The sequence below is a fragment of the Aotus nancymaae genome, unplaced genomic scaffold, assembly GCF_030222135.1.
Source record: "Aotus nancymaae isolate 86718 unplaced genomic scaffold, 86718_ANA_hifiasm-v0.15.2.pri h1tg000007l, whole genome shotgun sequence".
Lineage (NCBI taxonomy): Eukaryota > Metazoa > Chordata > Mammalia > Primates > Aotidae > Aotus > Aotus nancymaae.
This window is the reverse complement of record NW_026988418.1, coordinates 20732283-20746003: the sequence shown is the minus strand read 5'-3', so window position 1 is coordinate 20746003 and position 13721 is coordinate 20732283. Positions and strand designations below refer to the sequence as shown.

At 40.5% G+C, this 13721-nt stretch overlaps 1 protein-coding gene across 6 annotated transcripts in view; it reads left to right on the top strand.

The window, feature by feature from the left end:
- DAB1 (DAB adaptor protein 1) overlaps positions 1-13721 on the top strand; it is a 1258287-nt gene that overhangs the window by 845024 nt on the left and 399542 nt on the right. The window lies entirely within an intron of this gene.

The following is a 13721-nucleotide window of genomic DNA, read 5'->3' as shown; positions in this document are numbered from 1 at the left end:
GGGTCACATATCTTGCCCTCTAGCCTTCGGTCATCTATCTCAAGGGTCAGTAAGCCTTTTTCTGCAAAGATTCAGACAGTAAATATTTTTGATCTGGCAGGATATATGGTCTCTGTTGCAACCACTCAACTCAGCTGTTGTAGCTCAAAAGTGGCCAAAGAAAATACACAAGTGAGTGTGTTCCAATAAAACTTTACTTAGGAAAACAGCAATCACCCGTCCAGATTTGGCCCACTGGTTGTAGTTTGCTGACCCAGATCTATTTCTTTTGATTTTTATTTTTTGAGATGGGATCTCTGTCGCTGAGGCTATAATGCGATCTCGGCTCACTGCAGCTTCTATTTCCCTGGGCTCAGGGATCCTCCAACCTCAGCCTCTTGAGTACCTGGGACTACAGGTGTGTGCCGCCATGCCCAGCTAATTTTTGTATTATTATTTTTTTTGGTAGAGATGGGACCTCACCATGTTGCCCAGGCTGGTCTTGAACTCCTGGGCTCCAGTGATCACCTGCCTCCCTCTCTCAAAGTGTTAGGATTACAGTTGTGGGCCACTGTACCCGGCCTCCTGATTTATTTCTTTGTTCATCATTATAAACACCAGCTATAGGCAGTTCCTGAAATGCTTGCCTGAATCAGATCCCTATGCTGAAGTGAAAAAAACCAAAAATTATTTTAATGAATCACTGGCAGTAATGACTTTGCAATATATCTCAGTGATCTGGCATTACTCTAAATGCTCATTTAGCTGTCACAACAACCCTATGAGTTAGGCCCTATTAAAATCATCCCCATTTTTCATAGGAAACCAAGGCCGAAGAATTAGCTTGCTTAGGTCGCACAGTGAGGAAATAGCTCGATTTAGCCATTCCACAATGTATACATATATCAAAACATCATGTTGGACACCATAAATATATACAGTGTTTACTTTCATTTAAAAAACACTTTAGAAAAGGTCACACATTGAAGAGATCGTTCATCCTGAATGTAGAGGCTGGGCAGACTGGTACCAAAGCTTACACTTTCCCCCAGTATGATACTGTCTCTCAAGGGAATTTTGGGAAAATCAAATCTTGGTGGCTTGATGGGTAGCACAGCATGCTCTCGCATGGTGCTTTGTGACTTACAGACATTCTGCTGGCTCCATCTCCATCTCCCCAGTCCCACACGCAGATTGCTTGAGTCACACTGATCTTTTGGCTATTTCCTGAACATGCCAGTTCCTCTCACAAGTCAGGGTTTAGAAATGCTCTTCCATGTAATGGAATTATATTTTCCCTACCCTCCTCGCCTGGACAATTTTAATCCTCCTTTCAAGACCCACCAAAAATCTCTCTTCTGTTTTCTCAAACTCTTTTGGTCAGACTTAATTCTTCCCGTGTTTGTTCTAACTGCATTTCCTGTAATTTAATTTATTGGTTTAAGGTTTTTCCTCTTGAAGACTGAGGTCTCAGGTGGCAAGGAGCATTGTTTCACTGAGTACTTAGCATGGTGCATGACATCACTCTAGTGATTGCTCAAAAATATGTTTTGAATGCAGGAAGAAATGAGTGAATGAATATAAACTAAGCCTAATAAGTAGGAGTATTCATTACATGCTTTGTTAAATGACTAGGGAAGTTTGGACTGACTTCTGCTGTTTGAAAGTATCCTTAAAGTGTCCCTGAAAGAGTCTTATCTGGTTTATTAAAAATCTCTAAGACATTAGTGGAGCCTGATTTAAACTAAACTTATCTAGGAGAGGCAAATGAATGGTAAGAATTGTAATCAGAGTTATTCTTGGTATTAACATGACATTTTTACCTAAAAAAAATGCAACCTTGGCCAGGAGCGATGGCTCACACCTGTAATTCCAGCACTTTGGGAGGCTGAGGCAAGTGGATTACCTGAGGTTGGGAGTTGGAGACCAACCTGACCAACATGGAGAAATGTCATCTCTACTAAAAATATAAAATTAGCTGGGCATGGTGGCATATGCCTGTAATCCCAGCTACTTGGGAGGCTGAGGCAGGAGAATTGCTTAAATCTGGGAGGAGGAGGTTGCAATGAGCTGAGACTGTGCCATTGCACTCCAGCCTGGGCAACAAGAGTGAAACTCCGTCTCAAAAAAAAAAAAACTTTCCAGCAACATTATATTGCTCTCTCTCCCTCTCTTTTCTGTATATGTGTATTCCTGTTCCTTTAAAAAGACCAGAAGAATGCACAGATAGATTAGTGTATCAGTGCTCCAGAAGCATGTTATATAAAGTTATTTTCATCTGATAGCATCAAGACACATCTGCGGGGTTATGAGCTGTCTTGTAGTCTTCTTTGTTTTCTAGAACATATCTGCATGTAGTAGATGTTCAGTAAATGTTGGTTGTTAAATAAATTAATGAATCCACAACATGTAGGGCTCATGCTCTTGGAGAGTCACGTTTATCGAAGCATTAATCAGTTGATATTTTTAGTATGAATCCCATGTGCCAAGCAGGGAGCTAGACCTTGAAGATTATGGAGGTTAACAACATGGTTCAATTGCTTCTCTTAGTTATTTTATGTTTGATGGATTCTATAATAAAGAATTGTGAATTACTGTACTCATTAATGCTACATCCTTGCAGCAAAATAGATAATGAAGAAGTAACAGAGGCCTCTGTTGCAGCCTCTTTGTTCATACATCTTTGGGTGTGTTTTCTACATCCTTCTTGCTTCTTAGCGTGAATTTCTTGAATATCTCAGTGCCAAGCATACTACTGGGTTATTAAATGCTTGTGAACGACTGGACATTCTTGGAACCAGAAAAATGGAGTTAGGGTGGCAGTGTGCTATGCTAGAAAGAGCGTTGACTGTGGGTAGGGGATCTTGATTCAAAGCCCAGCTCTGTCCCTGGCTGGCTGTGTGATGGATTAATTAAGCTTCTGTTCAGCTGGAGAAAAAGCATGGCAATTGGGAGCAAGCTGGAAGAACTGACACTATTTGTGGGAAAAGATCATGTAGATCAAGAGGTTAGAAGGACAACAGTGGAATGCTTGTGTGAGCCATGGGCATACAGATGTATTTAGGAGAAGGAGGACAGCTAGGAATTTGGATTTTCTTTTTTTTTTTTTTTTTCGGAGACGGAGTTTCGCTGTTGTTACCCAGGCTGGAGTGCAATGGCGCGATCTCGGCTCACTGCAACCTCCACCTCCTGGGTTCAGGCAATTTTCCTGCCTCAGCCTCCTGAGTAACTGGGATTACAGGCACGCGCCACCATGCCCAGCTAATTTTTTTTGTATTTTTAGTAGAAACGGGGTTTCACCATGTTGACCAGGTTGGTCTCGATCTCTTGACCTCGTGATCCACCCGCCTCAGCCTCCCAAAGTGCTGGGATTACAGGTGTGAGCCACCGCGCCCGGCGTAATTTGGATTTTCTTAAAGCAGATTTCCATATTAGCATTACCTGGGATCATAGTATGCATGGTTAATATTTGTAAACAGAAAGTTGGGAGAAGGAAAACAGCAAAAAGCAAAATAAAAATCAGGAAGATTAAGATAGGCTGAATAATGAAATGAAAATGGGTCAAAACTAGCTTTTCTTTCTCTTCTTGATTTCTCCTTGTCTCGTCCTTGGAGGAAGCTGAATTCATCTTTGCAGGCCCCCTTCAAGGGAAGCTTTGAAAGGAGGAGTAACTTTATATAGAGTAAGTGTTAATTGTCCAGAAAAAGGTTATATGCCAGGGCTGTGATTATCCATGTCACTGGAGTACATTCAGGGTACTTGCCTGCAGAAGTTTGGTGTCCATGAATTAAGGAGCTCCAGGTGATTTTCAGGTCAGGAGTACAATCGTGATTATTTTGGTGTCTGAATAGAACTGCTAAAATTGAAATGATACCTTTTGCAAAACATTTTCATAGACATTATCTCATCTATACTTTGGAGTATCCCTATGAGGGCAGGTGTTAATATCTCCATTACAGGCAGAAAATGAAGTCCAAGTTAAATGATTTGCCTAAGGCCACACAACTAATGAATATTATAGATGGAACTTGAATCCCATCAGGTCTTCTGATTCAAATTCCATATTCTGTTCATCCTGATGGACTTCTGGAAGAATGTTACAGCCCTACTTAAGAGGGCCACCCAGGGCCAAAACCTTCATTGTCTGTAATAAGTCTGTGAGCACAGGAGACATTGAAGACTTGTTGAAGAAAGTTTGGTATGTGTTAAGAGTACCATTTATAAGAGTGGACCATGGATACAGTATTAATAACATTGGTTTGGGGTCAGGTGACCTGGGTTTACACTCTGGTCCTCCACTAAAGGTTGTATGACTTTGAGCAAATTACTTGACATGTTCATGTTTCCTTACCATTTACTGAGGAATAAACGAGCTGATATAGAACGCAGAAGTTTTCTGGGGTGAGGTATTTAAGCTATTACAGTTATTGTTGTTGTTATCATACTGGTTTCTATGGGGGGATTTGAGCATCTAAATTTTCTGTATCTTAGAAAGTATGGGGCTAGTGACCTTCCAGATACATTTCATTTGGGGAACAATTTAGTTATAATTACTATGGAAATAGCTATTGGTAAAAAATTGTACTTATTTACTATGTGGTAGTGTGCTCCTTCCTACTCTCTCTTCCTGCCTCTCTTTTCCCTTCCGTCCATCAATCCATCCTTCATTTCTTTTGTTGAGTTGAACCCAGAAGGATGTTAGGATAATAGCATAAAGGCCAATATGAGTTCATCATATATGCAGTGGGTGTGGGAACATCATAGGCAGGGCAACATGAACTACCATGGTGTGTTTCCCTTAGTTGAACCCACATGGGTACAAAGCAGTCCCATGTTGCTTACTGTCCCTTGGTGATCTTGGATGGTGCCGAGTAGAGGAATGGAGCTGTGGTGGTGGGCAGGACCAGGGCATGCAGAACCTTACATGCCATGCTGGAGAGTTTTGACTTCATGCTGAAAGTAATGGGGAGCTATTGAAACCTTGTCAGCTGGGGAACTAATTGATCAAATTTGCTTTTTGGAATCAGTCTGGAGTAGAAGGTGTGAGGGGCAGATGGAAATTGACAAGAAATAAGTCAGGGATGGGTGTTGAGGGGTATAGGAGAGAAATAATTAGGACCAGAGCCAAGATAGTGACAACAAGAATGGTAAATAGAGGCTGTATGTAATTGGGGGTGCATAGAATAAGGTTCCAACTACGTCTCCTGTTTAAAATAAGGAGGGAGTTGAGACATGCATTGTCAGTTACTCTTGTGGTGTGAAAGAGAATACCTTTGAAATGTCTTTCTAAAAGAATAACATAAAAAGGAGACAGGCAGAGCTGGGACAACTTCAAGGGCCCTGAATGAAAGAAGAGGCCGTGCTGAGCTAGGGCACGTTTTGAAATAATGTTTGTTGCTGAGGCTTCAGAATGCGTAAGAGGAGGAGTTTGTGAGAGGGAGCAGTACTCTGTGAAGAAGAGAGATTTAGGGTCATGGAGTAGGTGAGTGATAAAGTAATGTGGGGTAAACAAGAGGGATAAGAAGAAAACCAGAAAGGGAAAGGAGCCATGAGAATAGGAAGCTGAGGTCACTTCCCAAAGGTTTGTCTTTGTCTGAAGTGCACAGCTGAGAAGAGAAAGGAGAAAGAAAAGCTTTCAGAGAAAAAGAGGCAGAGACTACAGCAGAAAGACATCGCAGGCCAAATAGAGGTGTAACAGAACTGCAGACGGTGGCAAGGCCCAGGAGAGGAACTGCTCAGAGTTGGTGATGAAGCTGGGGGTAGGCACAGGTGTCTGGACAGAGAGGAGGGGTACAGAGGAGCCTCTAAGATTTCAATGAGATCACATCACTTTGGGGCAGAACCACCTACACAAGGACTGGGGAACACAAAGAGCAGAAAATGCCAGAGGCCCATGAGACTCTGAGGGAGGAGATGCCAATTATAATTGCAGCACAAGGAACAGGGTTGTCTAGGATGATAGAAATGTTCTGGGCAAATAGGGGCTGCAGGGCCAGTCAATAGAAGAATAATAGGGACAGGATTGTTGTTTCACAAGCATCGGATGGCTGTGTGAAAGGAAATCTTTGTTGAAAGATGTATGATCTTGATGTTTATTTATTCAGAAGGAGAAATAATCACATTTGCGAGTGCACAAGCCCCACAAGGAGAAATGTGTAAAGGAAAATGTATGCAAGGATATGAGGCCTTAACTGCATGAGTGAAAAAGGTCATTATTGGGAGGGGAGTCCAGCAGTTCATGAAAGTGCCTGGAAATGGAGATGAAGTCAACCTTTGATGCTTGTATTTAGAATCCGTTGAAAGATTTGAGGAAGAAGACAGAGGAGCATGTATCAAATACATCATAGGTGGGTATAGTCAACGATACTTAATTTCAACTCTTTCTTGACTTTCTGGTAGAAGGGTTGGGCACCAGGCATTTTAACCTCTGTACCTCAGTTTGCTCATGGGTTTACAATGTTATTATGTTGATTACAAGAGGGTCTTGGGTGTGTGTGTACGTGTACATATACATGCTTATATACACAAAACGTGATTTGGCAGTAATCTATTTTATTACTAAATGTAAAATATATGAAGCTCAGAACTCAAAGATGGACCAGTAAGAATTTCCTTTGTCTATTTTAGAGAAGATAAAATTCTGGTACTACTGCTAATGCTGACGTTTACCTTCTTCTCCTCCTAGCTATGGTTTATTAAGGGTTTTTGCTTTTCTCAGCCCTGTGCTGGCTCTGTACACATCATCTTTGTCCTCGTACTAATTTACAGAGGTAGGCAGTATTGTACCCATTTTCCACATGAGAAAACTGAGGCTTGGAGAGGCTTAGTGACTTACTTGCGGTCTCTCACCTAGTAAGTGAAGGAGCTGAATCCAAACCCTCGTTAACTAAATCCTGTCTTACTCTCAACCTCAAAGTGGAGAGGGAGTAGAGAGCTGGATAAATCTTAAGAAAACAGGGTTATACTGATGATCATGCTGATTCCACTGCTGAGAGTCCTTCTGAGGGAGCTTGATGTTCCTCCCGACCATAGGAAGTAAATGGCTTCATGGAACAAAGAACCGATGGGATCAGAAGGCAGCCTACAGACACGCCTGGAAGCAGGATAAAGCAGAATCATTCTACAGATTAATGTTGCATGGGCCTAGGTTTTACAAGATAAAAATGGGCAGAATTTGTGATCATTTTAAAATTTCTTTTCCCCATTTGAAAACTCTGGTATGAAGAGCATGTTCTGCCATTACACACACACACACACACACACACTCTCTCTCTCTCTCTCTCTCTCTCACTCTCTCTCTCTCTCTCTCTCTCTCTCAAAATCAGAAGATAGTGAGGAGCGAGGCTGTATTGTGTGAGGAAGAGGGCCGTTTCAGGAGCACAGACTCAATGTAATGGAGTGAACTTTGAATCTTTTGAACTTTTGAGCTTCAGTTTGTTCATCTGCAAAGTGAAGGAGTTGATCCATTTGATCTCTAGGGTCCTTCCTGGTCCTGATAGGCTCTATGGAATATAGAATATAGAACCTACAGCGGGTTCTATTCAGTCTCAGGTTGTTTTGTTACCAGTTTTCCAGGACTGGCCATCACTTCCTGTAGGCCCCATGAAAGCTGATGGATATTCTGTCCCTTATTTATGGAAATGAACAAGACAGGGTCCTTTTCTTTTTCTTTTTTTTTTTTTCAAGGGGCCTCAGTGAGGTGGAGAGAAAACAAATTGGCTTTCTATTGTCCTGGTGTATAATTGTGCCTGTCTGAACACTAGTGTGGAGGCTCCTTGAAGGATAAAGACTCTGACTTATTTACTTTTGTATCTCCAGGGTCTAGAACAGTGCCCATTAAAAGGCTGGTAAATAAACGGATGGATACCACCATCCTTGATGTTTAGAGAGTCCTTGCTACATGCCAAGCTCTTGACTTCCCTTAGCTCACCTAACCCTAATAGCACCCAGTGAGGTGGGAGCCATTCTGTTTCCCATGTTATCCCGCAGAAACAGTCACTGTGTAGCCTAGTCACTCACCCAAGGCTGCACAGCCTGGGGATTGATACAGTTCAGATCAAAACCTTTGCTGTTGCTAACTCTATAACCCATGTTCTTAACTCACTCGACTGTGTCTCTTTCAAGAGGCGGCTAAGGATACATTTAAATACCTTCCAAGGGGAGTGATGAATGAACCATCATTCCTTTGTAAGCAAAATGAAATCCGTGATAAAGTGCAGCACCATTTGGTAGACTCCATGGCACCTTGCCATTTTGGGGACATTTTAATGAGTAATGCTACCATATGGCTAGAGTTAAATTGCATTTTGTTCTAACCCAGTCAGTTTTTAGGCCCTTTCTTCCTAGTTCCCTGCCTTAATGCCTGTATTTTACCCTTACTGAACTGTTTACTCTTTCTCTGAGTGTGTCATACTGTCTCTTGCCTCTGGACTCAGCACATCCTGAGATGTAATTACAGATTTTCTGTTCTGACTCCTCAATTCAACTGTGTCTCCTTCAAGGCAGGGGCTATGTCTCATTTTCCTATACATCACCAATGCCTGGCCAAGGGCTAGCATATAGTAGTTGCTAAGTAAATGTTTGCTGACTGAATGAATTACAGATGATCCCAAAAGTGATTTTTATCCTGCCCAGAACCACATGGAGAGACTACATGGAGCTACTTCCTGCCACACATCTTTTTGCTTTATACAGGCTAACCCATGCCTGGGACCATGAATTTCTCTGAGATTCTGAAGCACTAAAAGGAGCTAATACATATTCAAGAAAATTTTATGTGAAACATCTAGACTCAAGGTTGTTGTATTTCTCTTTTTCCAAAATGTAATAACATATTTTATTTGTACTGATTAGCAGTGTTTGAATAATAGCTAATCTGTACGTTTTTATCTGGACAATGGGAGTATATGGTCTGCCCCAGAGACCCTGAGCAGCTGTGTCCCGCTGCTCTTGACCCTGGGCAGACATCGCAATCTGTGTGTTGTTCATCATCAATGATCTGAGATGGGGTTTGTGTTTCTGTATGACCCATTGCTTCTTCTAGAGAGCATGTCATAGCATAGGGGAGTATGTACATTTTTAACATGCTTTACAAATATCCTACATGTACATCCTCACTGATCTGACATCTTTTTTACATTTTTAATTGTGATATGAAATACATGTAAAATTTATCATCTTAATCATTTTTCAGTGTATGTCGTTCAGTAGTGTTGTCTATTCACATTGTTGTGCAGCCAATCTCCAGAACTTTTTCATTCTGCAAAATTGAAACTCTGTACCCTTCATACAATAACTCCCCATTTTGCCCTCCACCCCCTAGTTCCTGGCAGCTACCTTTCTACTTTCTATGAATTTGACTACTCTAAATACATCATAAAAGTGGAATTGTAATTGGCTTATTTCAATTAGCATAATATCCTCAAGGTTCATGCATGTGTCAGAATTTCTTTCCTTTAAAACGCTGAATCATATTTCACTGTATGTATTTATCACACTTGGTTTATCCATTCATCTGTCAATGGATATTGGGGTTGCTTCTGCCTTTTAGCTATTGTGAATAATGCTGCTATGAATATGGGTGGACAAATATGTGTACTTCTTTAAGACATTGCTTTCAGTTCTTTTGGATGTTTATTCAGAAGTAGAATTGTTGAATAATATACTTAATTTTACGTTTACCTTTTTGAGGAGCCATCATACTCTTTTCCATAGTGGCTGCACCATTTTATATTTCCACCAGTGGTTTGCAGGGTTCCAGTTTCTCTACATCGTCACCAACACTTGTTATTTTCTGTTCGTTGTTTGCTTTGTTTGTTTTTATAGTGGCCATCCTAACAGATGTGAAGTGATATCTCATTGTGGCTTTAATTTGCATTTTCCTAATGATTGGTTATGTTGGGCATCTTTTCAAATGCTTGTTGGCAGTTTGTATATCTTCTTTGGAGAAATGTTCTTTTAAGTCTTTCGGTCATTTTTAAATTGGGTTATTTTGTTCTTGTTGAGTTGTAAGAATATATATTCTGGATATCAACCCCTTATATATGATTTGCAGATGTTTTCTCTCATTACTCTATTGATCATGTCCTTTGATGCATAGATGTTTAAAAATTTTGATATAGTCTGATTTATCTATTTTTACTTTTGTTATTTATGCTTTTGGTATTATATCCAAAATATTGTTGCTAATTCAATATTGTGAAACTTTCCCTTTGTTTTCTTTTAAAAGTTTTGTAGTTGTTAAGTTTCATGGTTAGGTCTTTGTGCCATTTTGAGGTAATTTTTATAAATGGCATAAGGTAAGGGTCCAAATTCATTCTTTTGCATGTAGATACCCAGTTTTCCCAACACCATTTGCTAAAGAGACTGTCTTTTCCCCATTGAATTCAACCCTTGTCAAAAACCATTTGATCTTCAATGTGAGGGTTTATTTCTTGGCTTTCTGTTCTCTTCTATTGGTCTATATGTCTATCTTTGTGCCAGCACCACACTGTTTTGATTACACTTACTCATCTTGATTCTGCAAATAGTATGAGATTCCAGGGGCAAATGCCAGTGAACTCATGAAAACACTGAGGTCCAAAGAAGGAAAATGACAGCTCCAGATCATCCTGCCAATAATTTTCAGAGTTAGGTTTCTGTGCTCTTCATTATGCTACAGAGTCTGATTCATTGTGGGCCAAAATACCCCAACCTGAGAATCAGAGGAACAGACATTAACAGGCTCTCATCATAGAAAATTGTTGTTGGAAGGAAAAACAGAACTAGTATGTGGTAGGCCCTCAAAATCCTCTAGATACATTTTTTTTTTAAATGACCTTTTCATTTTCCAGTAACTGCAGCCCTTTCATAATCTCAATTTATTTCATTCCACCCTTAACTAGCAGCTCACTCTCTGTAATATATATTTCTACCTTATTTAACACTACAGTGCACCTCCCAGCCCTGACACTTTTATTCCCCTCACCTTTCTCTACTTTTATTTTTTCCATAGGACTCATACCTTCTAACATTCTGTATAGTTTGCTTGTTTTATATTTATTGTTTATAGTCTGCCCCTAGAATGTTAGTTCTTTGAGGCAAGGATCCTTTATTTGTTTGCTAACATAAAGAATGCATTCCTGTGGTAGACAGAATAATGGGCCCCCAAAGATGTCATGACCTAATCCTTGGAACCTAAGATGATGTTTCCTTATATAGAAAAAGAGACATGGCAGATACGATTAATGTAAGGACCCTGATATGAGGATCTTGGATTATCAATGTGGACCAGTCGAACCATCTGAATCTCTAAAAGCTGAAAATCTTTCCCCAGCTGCAAAGAACCAGGGAGTTGGCAACGTGAGAAGGGCTCACCATTGTTGGCTTTGTAGATGTAAGAAAAGGGCCACAAGTCGAGGAATTGATGGCTTTTAGAAGCTGGAAAAAGCAAGAAAATGGATTGTCCCTTTGAGGTTCCAGAAAGGAATGTGGCTTTCTGGATATTTCGATTTTAGTCTAGAAATACCTTTACTGGACTTCTAACCTACAGCAGTGAAAATAATAAAATCATATTGTTTTGAACCACTAAGTTTGTGGTAATTTGTTATGGCAGCAAAAGAAAACTTAATACATCACTAAATAAATATTTGTTGAAAATGAATGGATACATGAATGAGCCTCAGATCAACCAACATTGGGAGGTAAGGATTCATCCTCATTAAGAGGAAACTGACTCAGCAAGTTGAAGTATCTTGGTCAGGGGCTCAGTCTGTGACTAGCAATGTGAGATTTCGAATCTCTCTGACTCTCAGCCATTTCCCTATGTCTCCTTCCTTGCAGTTGAGTGAGAGTGTGTTGATTTGCTATTGATCTTCTGAACCACACACAGTAGGTCTCACTGGTTCATCCTCAGATAAGGTGGGTCTCTTAACTGAGACAGGAAGAGAGAGTGAAAGCATTATCATACCCTGTACAATTTAGAGACATAATTAACAACCTCAACCCCAGAGCATTTGCTTATGCTTATATACAAATAAGCACACACACAAGCCACCCAGCAGCTTCTTTGTTGTGATCAGCAGGAAGCAGCCACATCTGTCTTCAGCGTCGAGACTTCTGAGCCAGGCTTGGGAAGCTCATCAGATTCAGGCCACCCCAGGACCAGGGGCTATCTCCTGGGAAAACAGTGAGTTCAGAGTTTAATTTCACACCATCAGTTCTGAGATAAATCTTGAAACCAGTGCCCAATTGTTAATAATAAGGGATGAATGTGGGCAGAGAACCTACAAAGTCATATTCTTAGAGAATTGATTGTACAGACACCACAGATTTATTTCAGTGGATTTGAGAGCCGCTGTACATGGCAGACTAGCTGAGGCAGATGGTGTGTTCAGGAGAAAATGGTGAGGAGACTGGTTTCCTCACAACAAATTTCCATTGAAAGTTTTGCTAGGATGTGATGGGACTGCTTCCCGGACCTGAGCAAAATAGAGATCATCCATATGAAGAGAAAGAACACAGCAAGCATTCTGGATGAGTGATGCATGCAACTCTGCAATACCAGGCTGTATTTAATCTATAGACATTGCACATCATCAGTGCTTTAAGAGCAACATCTTCTATATAAAAATACTCAAGAGCCTTATGCTTTATGCTCTGGACTCCAACATGATTACACTCTCTCGATGACTAGATATAAGAAGCTTGAATTGATTACCCAACGCTTGTTTCCTGCATTTCTGTTTCTCTCTCATTTGACAGGTACTCTATCCATTTGTTCTATTATCTTCTATGTTTGAATTGGAAAAATAACCTAAATCAGAGCAGTCTTTCTTAAGTTATAAAACCAACCATGTGAAGATGCTTTGAATGCTGTTCTGCTTGTACGTAACTAAGAACTAGCTCCTCATGGTAATTTTGCAGGTGATTAGCCTGTCGTGTAGAAATGGCCCTTTGGGAATGACAGGGAAACATGAGGTTGTATTTCTTTACAATAAGCAGGTTACTTGAGAGAATTTCTCTCTCCTTACTCCCTCTCTCTGGAAGTCTTACCAGTATTTTAGGAGAGGGATGGGATATAAGCTTAGAGGAGGTATAGGAGATCCATAACCATCAACTCTTACATTCCAAATGTAATCAGCAAATGGACTGAGGTGCCTGCCGTATGTGCTAGGCCTGGAGTTTGAAGGAGGACTTAGACACAGCCTTTCTGTTGAGAATATACTTTCATGGTATGTTCATCAAACTCTTCTACCTCCTGCATGTTATAAATCAAAGGCTGCCTCCTCTGTGAAGCTCTTGTTGATTGATTTTAGACAAACCCACTTCTTAGTTCCTGCTCTAACATGTTTATTAGTGTGCTTTATGTCTCCCCACTAGACCTAGCCGAGAGGCCAATGCCATTTTACCTTTGTATTCCCAGTGTTGGCATGCAATATAAACACATTATAATCATTATCATCATCATCTTTATCATCACCATCATTACCGTCATTGCCACTATGTTCCCAGCTTTGCACTAAGCTGAATTATCTGAACCGCTGACCACTTTAAGGAAAACCCTTCAGTAGGCAAAGGTAAAGATGTTAGCTGTGGTAAAAAAGTACAAGGTAGTATCTTACCAACCAATATTTGGATAAGAGGATGCTAAGGAGTGTGGTAACAGAAGGGATTAAGTTAATAATGGTAGCCGCTATTTATAAGAACCTGTTCTAGGCTAGGTGCTTTATTTACCTAACAACACCGTATCAGCTTTACGGCAG